The sequence below is a fragment of the Bubalus bubalis genome, chromosome 12 (genome assembly GCF_019923935.1).
Source record: "Bubalus bubalis isolate 160015118507 breed Murrah chromosome 12, NDDB_SH_1, whole genome shotgun sequence".
In the NCBI taxonomy this organism is placed as follows: Eukaryota; Metazoa; Chordata; class Mammalia; order Artiodactyla; family Bovidae; genus Bubalus; species Bubalus bubalis.
The window spans coordinates 16310311-16323174 of record NC_059168.1 but is presented as its reverse complement, the minus strand read 5'-3'; the positions used below and the strand labels follow the sequence as shown (position 1 = coordinate 16323174).

Sequence of the window (12864 nt, the reverse complement as noted above, 5' to 3'; positions counted from 1 at the left end):
TTAATAAAATTGGTGTAAGTAGTAGCTTTAGTGTTTGTAACCTGGGACCCTTGAGTTAATTCTTTTTCTTGTTATAGCCCACCACACCTTTGCTCTGTAGGAATGCAACTTTATCTAATGCTTTTGGAGGGTGGCTCCTGACCGATCACCTTTAGAGAAAAATAAGCTTTCTGAAGAAAGGGTCTTAAAATGTTAACAGGCCTCCGGGCCAGAAGATGATACAAATCACCTAAGCTTTTGCATATGATAAGTTTGCAGGAAGAAAGCCTGGCTTGCTGCATGACTCTACCCCTTCCCCCATTATCCTCTATGCATAACTTAAGGTATAAAAACTACTTTGGAAAATAAAGTGCGGGCCTTGTTCACCAAAACTTGGTCTCTCCATGTCGTTTTTTTCTCTCACCTTCTGGCTGAATTATTCAGCCTCTTTTCTCCACTGAATTTCCTCACTGAGCTATCCTTATTTCAGCCTCTTTTCTCCACTGAATTTCCTCACTGAGCTATCCTTATTCTATTACTCTATATCCTTAATTAAAGTTTAATTAAGCAGTTGTTTCCTGATCCTCGCCGACGCCGTCCCCGCTTCGAATTCCCTGGATCCACCGGGGCTGGACCCCAGCAACAGAGGAATAAATATATAGTTGCTTAATGGTTATAACCCAAGAGGCATGGTGGTTCAATACACAAAATATACTATGTACACATAAGCAACAGTAGAATGGCACACTCACATAGACATACAACGTGTGATTAGAAAAGGTGATTTAGAAGCAGAAAACAATTTAAGAGGCACTAGTTGTCTGAGAATTATACTGCTCATGGACTTATGAAAGCTCCCAACTGTCTAGTAAATCACATTTCCAGCCCTTGGCCTTAGAGTTGAGACTAGACTACCTGACCCTGTGAGTCCACTTCTCTTCCTCTCAAATCTTATTTCCTGCACATCCTTTGGCACAGCCAAGAAAACCATTCATTTCTACTCTCATTATTTGTGTCCAATTTCCTATTCTGCTACACCCAAAGAAATACTTCTCATTGTTCAAAGAAATATCAGGACTAGGGAAGATCTGGCTACTCATCTTTTGTGCCTGAGGTCTATGTGTTTCCATGGCTGCTAATTTTCTCACCCTATCAAGGTTCTATGGTTCTCAAATCTGACTGCATACTACCAGAGAGCTTTTAAAAACAATACCACTTTAAAAATAACTCCATAATAGTTGAATCAGAATCTCCAGGGGTTGGTGGTGAGCAGAGGTGTTTTATTTTGTTTCTGATTTTTTAAAAGCTCCCCCAAGTAATTCTAATGTGCAGCCAGAATTGAGTCTATACTGGCTGAGGTACAACACAGCTAATCAATTTCTTAATGTGGAAGAATGTATAGGTTTTCTAAGCTGTTCCCCTGAGAAATGTTAATAAAATGTCAACTGAGGTTGTGCAGGCTTTCAGTATTCTCTAATAGGTGAGAGTGGAATTGGACATGGCTATGGATAAAGCACTGGGCCTAGGAAAACAGAAAGCAGAACAACAAAGGGGGAAATGGTTGTGCCAGAACAGTGGTTCCCAACGATGAATATACAGCAATATCACTAGGCACCTAAACCACTTTATGCTGGGACCTCAGCCCCCCAGACTATGAGCTAATTGATTCAGTGGGCTCAGATACCATGTGGTTTTTTAAAATCTCCCTAAATGAGTCAAATATACAGTCAGGACTGAGAATCATTGCCCTGGAGGGGAAATAAGGTTAGTGTTCCCTGCACTGGGTTATCAAATGCAGCAGATTCTTCTATGAAAGATCATTCCTTAAAGAACAGAGAATCAGCGAAGACATTGTACTTATGAAAATATTGTAGCTTAGGGGATTTTATGTTCAAGTATGGGCCCTGTATCACAATTAATTTGTTCACAGAAGGTTTGCTGCTGCTGCTGCTAAGTCGCTTCAGTCATGTCCGACTCTGTGCGACCCCATAGACAGCAGCCCACCAGGCTCCCCGTCCCTGAGATTCTCCAGGCAAGAATACGGGAGTGGGTTGCCATTTCCTCCTCCAATGCATGAAAGTGAAAAGTGAAAGAAGTCGCTCAGTCATGTCTGACTCTTAGCAACCCCATGGACTGCAGCCTACCAGGCTCCTCCGTCCATGGGATTTTCCAGGCAAGAGTACTGGATTGTGGTGCCATTCACAGAAGGTTTAGGTTGTCCATAATTAGATATTCAGAAAAGAAAGAAACAAGGAGTTCTCAAGAGGTCTTCTTTGCCTATTTCCAGTAAGCAGGGGTTCCCTAATAAAAGATGTAGACTCTATAGGATTCCTTCCCCTTGCTGTGAAGTAGATTACTGTTCAGAGGTATTCACTTCTCTCCAATATCTCCATAGCCTGAAAGCACTTTTCCTAATCTTGCCTTCAGCCTTAGCCACATGACTCTGCCAGTGGAATGTGAGCAAGCAAGACATGGTAAGGTTTGGCATGTGCTTGAGAAATGGGACTTCATTTAATCCACCAGGGACATGATAAAATTGTCTTGATTATCTTTCTGGCCCAAGGAGGATGAGAGACACACTGAGCAGAGCAGACTCAGCCCACCCACAGACCTGTAGTTGGATCCTCTCAGCTCCTGGGACCTGAAGCAGAGCTGCCTAGGAAAGCAATCTGAAGATGGACAAGCTAAATAAATGCTTACTTTGTATGTGGCTTTTACTTTTTGGTCATTTGATATGTAGTCATACTGTGGCCAAAGCTAACTCATATTTGCTTTCCATGTCTTCATTAACTTAAAATGTGCTCCCATCCCTAACATGCTTTTCCAAATTAGCTCAAAATCTACTTGTTTAAAAGCATGTTCCTGTAACATGTGGGAGGTGATTTTATTATCTCCTTTCCTCATCATCCCTGCAAACAAATATGGTATTAGGTTTATCTTTTGGAGGATGTTCCATGAAACACTTCCATCAACAGAAAGGACTCTAGTCCAGGATTGAGGTCAAGGCCTTACCAACCAATTGCTGGGTTCATCACAGAACTATCCTAAGAGTCTAAATTTAGAAGCAATCAATGTGACTACCGCTAGGACAATACTTAAGTAATTTGTAATTTTCATAAAATAAACTGTTATCTCACATTCTAAAAATACTTTAAGAAATATAAGCAGGAGGCAGTCTATATCAACAAAGCAAGATATCAAACTGCCAATAAGGTATGGTTTCAATGGTATAAAATAAAATAAATATATAAAATCTGTAAGTATACCAAAATGTTAGTGGAGATTATCCCTGAACAAGGGCATTAAGAGTGATTATTTTCTTTTTTAAAGCCTTTCCTGTACTTTCTAAATTTTCTTTAATGAACAAGTTTTAACTTCAGGAAAAAACAACTCTAAAAAGGGTAAGAAAGAAAACAGTCCCTGAGGGACTCATAGCTCTGAATAACACATAATTCAAAAGGGGAAACAGTTGACAAATAAAACTTATTCAGCTAGCAAAATGACACAAAACTGACCTCTATCAGTTGGTGACAGTCCTCTACTTGTAAGGATCCCTGATTTCTTCTTGGGTCTCTCTTTCTGCATGGCTACTGCTAGAAATAAGTTTGTTTGGTCTCTCAAATTCTGCACAGTTCTTCTATATACTGAGTTGCCTTCTCCTTAGAATAAGAAGCTGTTCAATACAAACAAATAAGGTGTTTTATTTGTATTTGTCTTCATTTAACTTTTCCAGTTCCACTAAACTGCATGAAGCCAAAGTTTTACAGCTCGTCAATATATGAATCGCCAGTCCAGGTTCGATACAGGATCCTTGGGGCTGGTGTACTGGGATGACCCAGAGGGATGGTACAGGGAGGGAGGTGGGAGGGGGGTTCAGGATGGGGAACACGTGTACGCCCGTGGCGGATTCATGTTGATGTGTGGCAGAACCAATACAATATTGTAAAGTAATTAGCCTCCAATTAAAATAAATAAATTTAAATTAAAATATATATATACATATGATGAAGTGAAAGACTTAATAAATGTTTAATTTCACATTAAGCTTTGGATTTTAAAGGCCACTATTTATACTGTAATATTTGTTTTTGAATGGTTGATCCTGATTATACCTAGTGTTAGTGTAGTTGCCCAGTCATGTCTGACTCTTTGCGACCCCTTCGACTAGAGCCCGCCAGCCTCCCCTGTCTATGGAATTTTCTAGACAAGAATACTGGAGTGGGTTGCCATTTATTTTTCTATATAATTGAAACCATTTTATATACTCAGTTTGACATCTTATTTCATTAATATGGATACTATCCTAAAACTTAATAAGCATATTTTTGAACCAATGGATTACAAGTTTCTTTCATTGGAAAACTCCATTACACTCATCTTTGTTATCCTTACCACTTAGCAAAGTGGGCGCACACTGTAGGTGGGGTTGACATTAACAGTGCTCAGTAACATCTGGTTTTCTTCTGTACCTGAGGCCTGAAACAAATCTTGTTTAACAGGACCCTTGCAGTAAGGTGAGGCCAAGTGACTTGTTTTGGCTATTAAGCTATGCTGGGACATGACACTTATCATTTTAGAACTGAAGCAGTGAAAAGTCCATGAACTATCCTCTTAATCCTCTTCCATGGCTACAGCAACCAGGAAGCCCTATACTAAACTACAGAGATGCAGTAAGATGAGGATGTCAGGAGTCCTGACTCACTCCTTGGAAAAGTATGTGAAGAAACTGCTGAGCCTGCAGCAGATTTTTCTTGAGCAAGGAATAAATGTTACACATTAAGCCACTGGGATATCAGGATTTATTTGTTCCTGCATGACAGCCTGAAGGTGAAAGTTGCTCAGTCGTGTCTGACTCTTTGCAACCCTATATACTGTAGCCCTCCAGGCTCCTCTGTCCATGGAATTCTTCATGCAAGAATACTTGTGTGGGTTGCCATTGCCTTCTCCAGGGGATCTTCCTGACCCAGGGATCAAACCCAGGTCTCCTGCACTGCCGGCAGATTCTGTACCATCTGAGCCACCAGGGAGCCCAGAACACTATAACCGATCCTAATATTGCAAGCATTCTTGAAAGCTGATCTGAATTTAATCACAAGCTTTTAATATTCCACTGTTTAAATATGCTTCCTGATAAAACCAAAAAAACCTATACTTTTGGTTTTTGGGTTTTTTTTCTGATAAATGTTTCAGCACTTGCTAAACTTGGCAAGGATATAAGATAGACTCTTCTGTGCAGGCTACTGAATAACCATAGCCTTAGAGGTTGTAGAAAGGATATGTAACCTGTTAAGCTCATGCTCTAGGCCTTGTGTCTCATTCGTGAGCTGCAAGGGAATTTCCCAACCAATTCCCAACTTGTACTTACATCTCTGGTAGTGGTCTCTAGACACTGTGTGGCACTGAATTAGGTAGAAGACCTAAGTTGTTAGATGGATCATTCTTCAAACACACAGAAATAAAGAATGAGACTTGGTACATCTTTTTTTTTTTTTCCTTTTTAAAGGAAGAAGGTAAATGCCAGCTAAACTTGCTTACACTGTTGCAAGCTCAAGAACTACAGGAACATGGCACTTCCTTATAGCTATATATCTGTAACTTTCTCTTCCTGGGAATGGTCCTCTGCATTAAAACAAGCCTTAGTAATTCAATCCATTTTTCCAATAGTGAACAAGATATATAAAAGATCCCAGACACATGAGTCATAAGCATGTGCAGCTAAAAGACAAACATGTTTGAAAATCCCTTTTTCTGAAACATTGAGTTTCCAAAGCCTTGTGTAGACATAGCCCTTTTACTGGAGCAGTGGATTTATAAACCCATCAGTAAATAGGTGATTGAGTTTAGTGGTTGCTAATTGATTCAGTACCAATTAATTTAGACAAAATAATCAAATCGCTTGTTTATTTCAGGCTTAGTAACAATAAAAAGTCTAATACTCCTTTAAAAACATGGTACATAGAAGCACCCCCACGTTCAGTAACTAAATAGAGCACCATTATGTATTTCTGTCTCCAGCTGCCTTGGCATCTGTTCTAACTCCTACCTTCCCCTTCCCCTCTAATTTTTTGAGTTCTTTGGGCAGTGGTAAGTCTCAGCAATGCCAAATCCTATATTTACTTTTAGAAACTGTAACAGCAGGAGCTTGCTGAATTTCACCTTCAGGGGTGTCATAGATGTTTCCAGCTTCTGGGGTCTGTTCATCATCTCCTCTGCAGTGTCCCCACTTATACTGCCTACTAAAGCTCAAGAAAGTAAGTATTTAATCTTAGCACACCACCAAAGGGATGAAAGCTACTCTCTATTGTTGGGGGCCGGCGTGAGGCACTCCGCCCATGGCAAAGGTCATGAGGAAGGAGGCTTGACATATGCAAAGGCGGGATCGAGCCTCAGAAGTCCCCCTGGAAATCCTCAAGCATCTACCCCCATAACCAGAGCCTGCCTACTTTACTACTTTGTGCTCTCACCTACACCTCTGGCTTTACGGGGGGCTGTCCCCCACCACCTCTTTCGGAGAAGGAGTTAACTTAGAGCTCCAGTTAATAATAATTCCTGGGCGTGATAGGAGTGTTTTAACCTACAAACTCCTCTGAAGGTTCTCTAGCCTGCCTGACAGGCTTGTCCGGCCACATGTGATTGCTCACAGCCTCCCAACTGTGAGAGGCACGAGATGCTTTAGACCTTCTAAAAACAGGTTCTTTAGAGAAGTTAGAAAACTATTAGTATAAGTATAGTGGGCTGATTAGAAATTGTATTGGTGAAGGGTTTTTCATTTGTTGAGCCAATGTTTACTGCTAAGTCTCCACATCCCCTGCCCTTACACACATTAATGAATATATAGAAGAAATAAGTATTAACCTTTGATATAAATCACGTTAGACCTTAGGCTAAGTAAATTCTTTCCTTAACTAAAACCCACTACACCCTCACCCTATAGGAATGTAACTTTATTTGGGTGGCGTCTGTTTTAAGAATAATCACCCCTGGAGAAATAAGTGTCCTGGTTGACTGACCGCTGTCACAAGGAGAGGGTCGTAAATTGTCAGTATATTAATTTCAAATAGGACAGCAAAGAATTTAAAGGAACAAGCTCCCACCAAACAAATTCTAAGGCAAGGCACAATCTGAAAGAGTCTAGGGCAGTGGTTTCTTGAAGACATCATACTTTTTTGTAAGCTGGAGTTCAAACTTCAAGTCAGAAGGAATGAAGACCAAAATGTCATATTAAATGAGAATAAAAAGAAAAAGAAAGCATTTAAATAAATTTAGGGACCTATGTTCTCCCCTCATAGATGGAGATGTATTCCTTGTAATGGAAATTACATGATTGTTCAAGGGGCCACAATCCTGTTAAAAAGGCCCACCTCATAACTTTATAATGGTGTTATCTACAAAAATTCTACTCACTAATTGGACAGATGCAGAAACTTGCCAATTTATCATAAATAAGATAGGAAATATTTATCTAAGGCAATGATGTTCTCAGGACTACTATATTATAATCCCAGTTTGTAAAATATGAATAAACAACATTCCAGGTATATAGAAAAATTATCCAACTATGATCATCTAAAATTATCAACTATGATCAGCCTGTCATCAGGCTGACAGAGTCAGATTATCTAGCTAAAACAATATCTGTCTCAAAGATTATTTTTTTTAATTTAATGCTTCAGGTACCTGTTTACCCCAGTCTGTACTCCTAGTAAGCGCAAACAGATTGTACACATGTTCTGCTTCTCTAGTCCAAAATACTTATCTGCTGTCAGGTGTGAGAGCACAATTATTACATAATTGTCAAATAATTAAATCACTCCCAAAGAGAATGGATGTCTCTGAATATCAAAGAATTAGGCCTTCCATACCGACTTGTCCATTAAAGAACTCCAACTTTCTTATCTCTGTAGTGTTTTCTTTTGAAGTGTTAAGGGCATGTGGATAGAGCTCAAGAGGGGAAGACGTGTTCCAGTTCTAACAACTACTGACCTACTTACAACAAACATTTTACAGATAGAGAAACTGAGACTCTGAGAAACTTTTTCTGAAAAAGCCAACTCAGCATGCTAACGATGGACATGGAAGCCACACACAAATTTCTGACACCTGAGATAAGTTGTTTTTCTAGCTCTCTGTACTACTAACTTCATATTTTCAGATTCTATCTACTCCTCAGTGCTGTATATGATTCCTTGCTTTTCAACCCGAATTCAACTTCCCTCCACCACTCCTACCCAACCCCTTTGCTTCCACAACCACATCACTGATCACAAGGAAGGCTCAGAGGTTAAAGTCACACCAGGACTTACTAAGTTGAAATCCACTAGAAAACAGCACAATGCAAGCTACCTCAGAATGGTTGAGCACCTAAACTCAATGGGCATGACAACAAAGTGCCAAAAATGAATTATAGGTGCCATTTTTTTCCAACAAATGAGTGGGCTACACAGCATCAAATACATTCAATTAATGTATTTATCCAAAAGAAGCAATTCACTTTCAGCTATGTATGTATGTATGTATTCTATCAGGATTCAGGTAGTTTCCTGTAAAGGAAATGATATATGTCTTTATTGGTCTAGACAGCAATTAAAGTCTTCTTCAAAACTGAAAAGACTTTTACAGCTAAAATTTCCTCTGTGCCTGTGTATTAGGGGAAAACAGATATCTTATTCATTCACTTTTCCTATTTTCTTTCTCCAACTTTTCCTTTTGGAAAATTTATCTCTGTCCCCATTAGTGATTCTCTCTCCTTCTGCAGAGGACTTTCTTAAGTTGTCAGCAGACCAAGAACAGCATTAACGACTTGATCAGAGAATTAAGAAGGCCATAACTACCCTAGTGTGAAAGATTAGGGATGTGAGAACTGAGAAGGAACCCACCAACCTCTCTGCAACTTCTCAAGAGAGCCCAGCCCTTGGAATTCAGGCCATCACCCTGTCACTCTGTCTCAGGCAACAGAGTATTTGACTCAACTCAGCAAACTTTTGTTGAGTGCTTGCTACACATACCTACTCTATTCCTCTTACTCTTCCCTCCCAATTTACCAGTAAAAATCGACTCAAAATAATATGTGTAATATTTGGTGTTAATATAGTATATGCACACACACACACACACACAAAACATAGTGCATGGTGTAAGATTTCACATTTCTGCCATTAAAATGTGACATAGTATACTTTTGTGTGTCCATCTGTTTAGCAGCAAATGAAGGTATATGCTATGGATAACACTGAATTTCACAGGGAGCTTTTTCAATCAAGAAGAAAGGTACATTGTCACTGGGTGCTCATTTTACTTCAGATTTGTGTGTGCTGTAGTTTGCTAAGATTTTAACTCAACAGTGATAACTATAAGAAGTCCCTGATAATAATGGCAATATTTAAGTCATCTCACTCCACATGCAAAAGCAATCTTGTAGGAGATGAGACACAATATTGTAATTAGAAACAGATGGATTCAATAAATATTAAAAAGTAAGTATATATATATATTCATTTAGCCATTTTTTTCTCGGTAGTACCTGCAATACAGGTTCATCCTAACATCTGACCCATGAAATTAAGATGATAAGGAGTTATTGAAAGAGAATATGGAGAGAATTTAAAAGTCATGGCTTTTTGAAATTCCAGTGTGATTTTTACAGTTGCAAGTTGATGCTTCTTCCCCTCCGCACACCTAAATGGTAAACATTTAGGTGTGGGGAGGGGAAGAAAAAGAAAAAAGAAATAACTGGCAGAGGACAAATGAATGCATTTCAGTGAGTCCCATTTATAACTCTATGAGTTACATTTTGTTATTTTGATAGACTCAGACTTCAAGATCAGCTGTTCCAGACAATGATAAAAAGCTCAATTTTTAAACTATTTTCCCTGCACATTTTTTTACATTTTAAAGTTGCTCAGTTGTGTCCAACTCTTTGCAACCAATGGACTATACAGTCCATTGAATTCTCCAGGCCAGAATACTGGAGTGGGTAGCCTTTCCCTTCTCCAGGGGATCTTCCCAACCCAGGGATCAAACCCAGGTCTCCCACATTGTGGGCATATTCTTCACCAGCTGAGCCATAAGGGAAGCCAAAGAATATTGGAGTGGGTAGCCTATCCCTTCTCCAGGAGATCTTCCCAACCCAGGAATTGAACCAGAGTCTCCCGCATTGCAGGGGGATTCTTTACCAACTGAGCTATCAGGGAAGCCAAAATTCTGACACTTATAGTTTGTTCCTCCTGCCACTTAAGAGAGAGAGAAAAAATGTATCAGACGACACTTGCAGCCTATTTCCTCCATTTGGAGACCCCTAGCCTTCCTTCCTGTTACCCTTTCATTCTCCCCTTTTCTTTTAGGAGAATTATGTTGCCTAGGAAAAGGGGCATCGTTTTCATTCCTTAACTACTTCCCAGCTGATAAGGGGCGTCATCCCTAAATTGGTGAGGCAACATATTCTCCTAACCCTCATATTGAGGGTCTCTGATCCAGGGGCCCCAAGTAGTAGCTGGAGGAAGCTGCTGCAGTGGCAGGAGTTTGAGCAACCATTTGTAACTTAAAAGGCTTTATGTGGCTATAAACAAATGCAGTCACACAGTTACAGATGCAGGGAGCAAACAGCAAAAACAGAACAATCAGCAAAGTTTAAACTCACATTATGTCCACGGTTAAGGTACAAAGTGTTGCACCAGTCCATTTTAGGATTATTAGATGTCATCAGATTAAGAAGAGGCATCATATATGATTGTTGCTGTCGAAGGTATTCTCAGACTTGGAGAGAGTCGTTTCCTTGAAGTGGAGATGCCCACCATGGGACGCTTTCCACTGATGAAGAGGGGAGCACTCCGCAGAGCCATCAGTTAGACCAATTGTGGAATGCAGTGTAGGAGTGAGCCTAGGACAGGAAGGCATTATCTTGAGGATCAAATGGCAGACTCAGGATTTTTGGAGTCAGCAGAAGCAGGCTCACATAGACTATCAGGCCCATCCAGATCAAGTTCAAGGGAAGTTGAGATGCTCACTGTCCTTGCAGGACTCCAAATGGTATGAAGAAATGTGGGAAGAGTCCATTAGTAGCCACCATGTCTTGGGTCCTCTGGATGACCTACTTTTCCTTCAGCAGCTCCAGCTCCCAGCAGTTCCTGAGGAGACCAAGATCCTGTTAGTGTGAACTGGAGCCACAAGGTCCCAAAGCTGAAGCCCCAGTGGGTCCTGAGGAGACCCGGCTTCCATTATCATCGACTCACCCTTGGGTTGTCTGGAAGCCCAGACTGTCTGCAGGGGCTCTGCCCCAAGGGTTCCACAAGCCAAAGCCCCAGCGGGTCCCTATATTTCCGAGTTATTTACAACCTGTTTGACCAATCTGAGCATTTCTTTTCATTGAATTGATCAAACAGGTCAAATTAATTCAGTACCCCGGACCCCACTTTTTCTTTTAGAGACAACTTTCTCCTCTTCATCACAAAGAAACTGTAATAAACTCCATCTTTAATCAAGTCCATCTAGTCCTCTGCTGCTGCTGCTGCTGCTGCTGCTGCTGCTGCTGCTAAGTCGCTTCAGTCGTGTCTGACTCTGTGCGACCCCATAGACGTCAGCCCACCAGGCTCCACTGTCCATGGGATTTTCCAGGCAAGAGTACTGGAGTGGGGTGCCATTGCCTTCTCCCATCTAGTCCTCTACTAGTCTCAATTTTGCCTCCAGGGATCTGGAGCCGCAGGAAGCAGGCCAGATGAGCTCTTGATCAGCTAATCGTATAAACTAATCTGACAGAGATGAATGCTTTTTAGGAAGGTTGCTGTTTAGCCTTTTGGAAAAGGGATGCGAAAAGTAGCCCGGGTTTGGATATTAAAATTACTTGAAAGTTGGGAAGACTTTCATATGACTCTCATGGTAGATAACTATTCTTTAAATACTTTTCAATAAATAATAACAATAATAATGATAATGCATGAGTCCTAAGTCGCTTCAGTCATATCTGACTCTTTGCGAACCTATGGACTATAGCCCATCAGGCTCCTCTGTCCATGGGATTCTCCAGGCAAGGATACTGGAGTGGGTTGCCATGCCCTCCTCCAAGGGATCTTCCTGACTCAGGGATTAAACCCATGTCTCTTGTGTCTTCTGCATTAACTGGCAGTTTCTTTACCATTGGTGCCACCTGGGAAGCCCAATAATGATAATGCATAACTCCATTTTTTTTTAAATTTCACTAGAACTAAACATTGTACATATTCCCTAAACTAGGAGACAGTATCAATCAGCCTTTCAGAATTCTGCTCACAAAAAGAAGCTGCTACTAAGCTGATAAATCACCAGTTTTTTTCCCAGGGTTTGGTTTAGGGAATTGTTTCCATCTGTGAGTGGCAAAGATTCCCGCTTAGAAAATTCTCCCTTCTTCTAACATACTAAAAGCACCCCTGGAGTGCTCTAAGAACAGACAGCTGGCCTCAGGGCTTGTAATGCTTTTCTAAGTTATAACTCTCCTCAGAGGCCCTAGGGCAGGGTGCACTCTAGTGATTTGTAGGCTTGCTGGTCGCCATTCTGCCAGCTCAGGTGAAAGACATATCTAAATTTTCCCAGCAGCCTTCTGATTCTCCCTGTGTTAAAGCCTTGGGGTGTGTGTGTGTTTAGAAGATAACAGCTCAGGGAATATATGCAGGTCCCCAGTGTCAGACTAAACTCAGGGCATAGCAGAGGAAGAAAACAGCTAGAAATCTGGAAAATGTGAACAAAGGTAAAGGCCAAGTTCAAAGGACAAGAGTAAGTCAAGGGAGAGTCAGGGATTCTATCCTTGGTGAAGACTGAGTCAAGATCAAAGCTGGACATATAATGTCCAGAAATGAACTCAGGACAAGGCAATGGGCTCAAACAGGCACGGAAAAGGAAAACAAACATGAGAGTGAG

General features: G+C 40.7%; 1 long non-coding RNA gene across 1 annotated transcript; it reads right to left on the bottom strand.

Moving 5' to 3' along the window:
* Positions 1 to 3516: 3516 nt before the first annotated feature.
* On the bottom strand, positions 3517 to 11997 carry LOC123328695. Its single transcript, XR_006543718.2, has 3 exons — positions 11208 to 11997; positions 10616 to 11102; positions 3517 to 3652 (listed from the first exon to the last, which is right to left on the bottom strand). It is a non-coding gene; the product is annotated as an uncharacterized LOC123328695 (long non-coding RNA).
* Between the last annotated feature and the right edge of the window lie 867 nt (positions 11998 to 12864).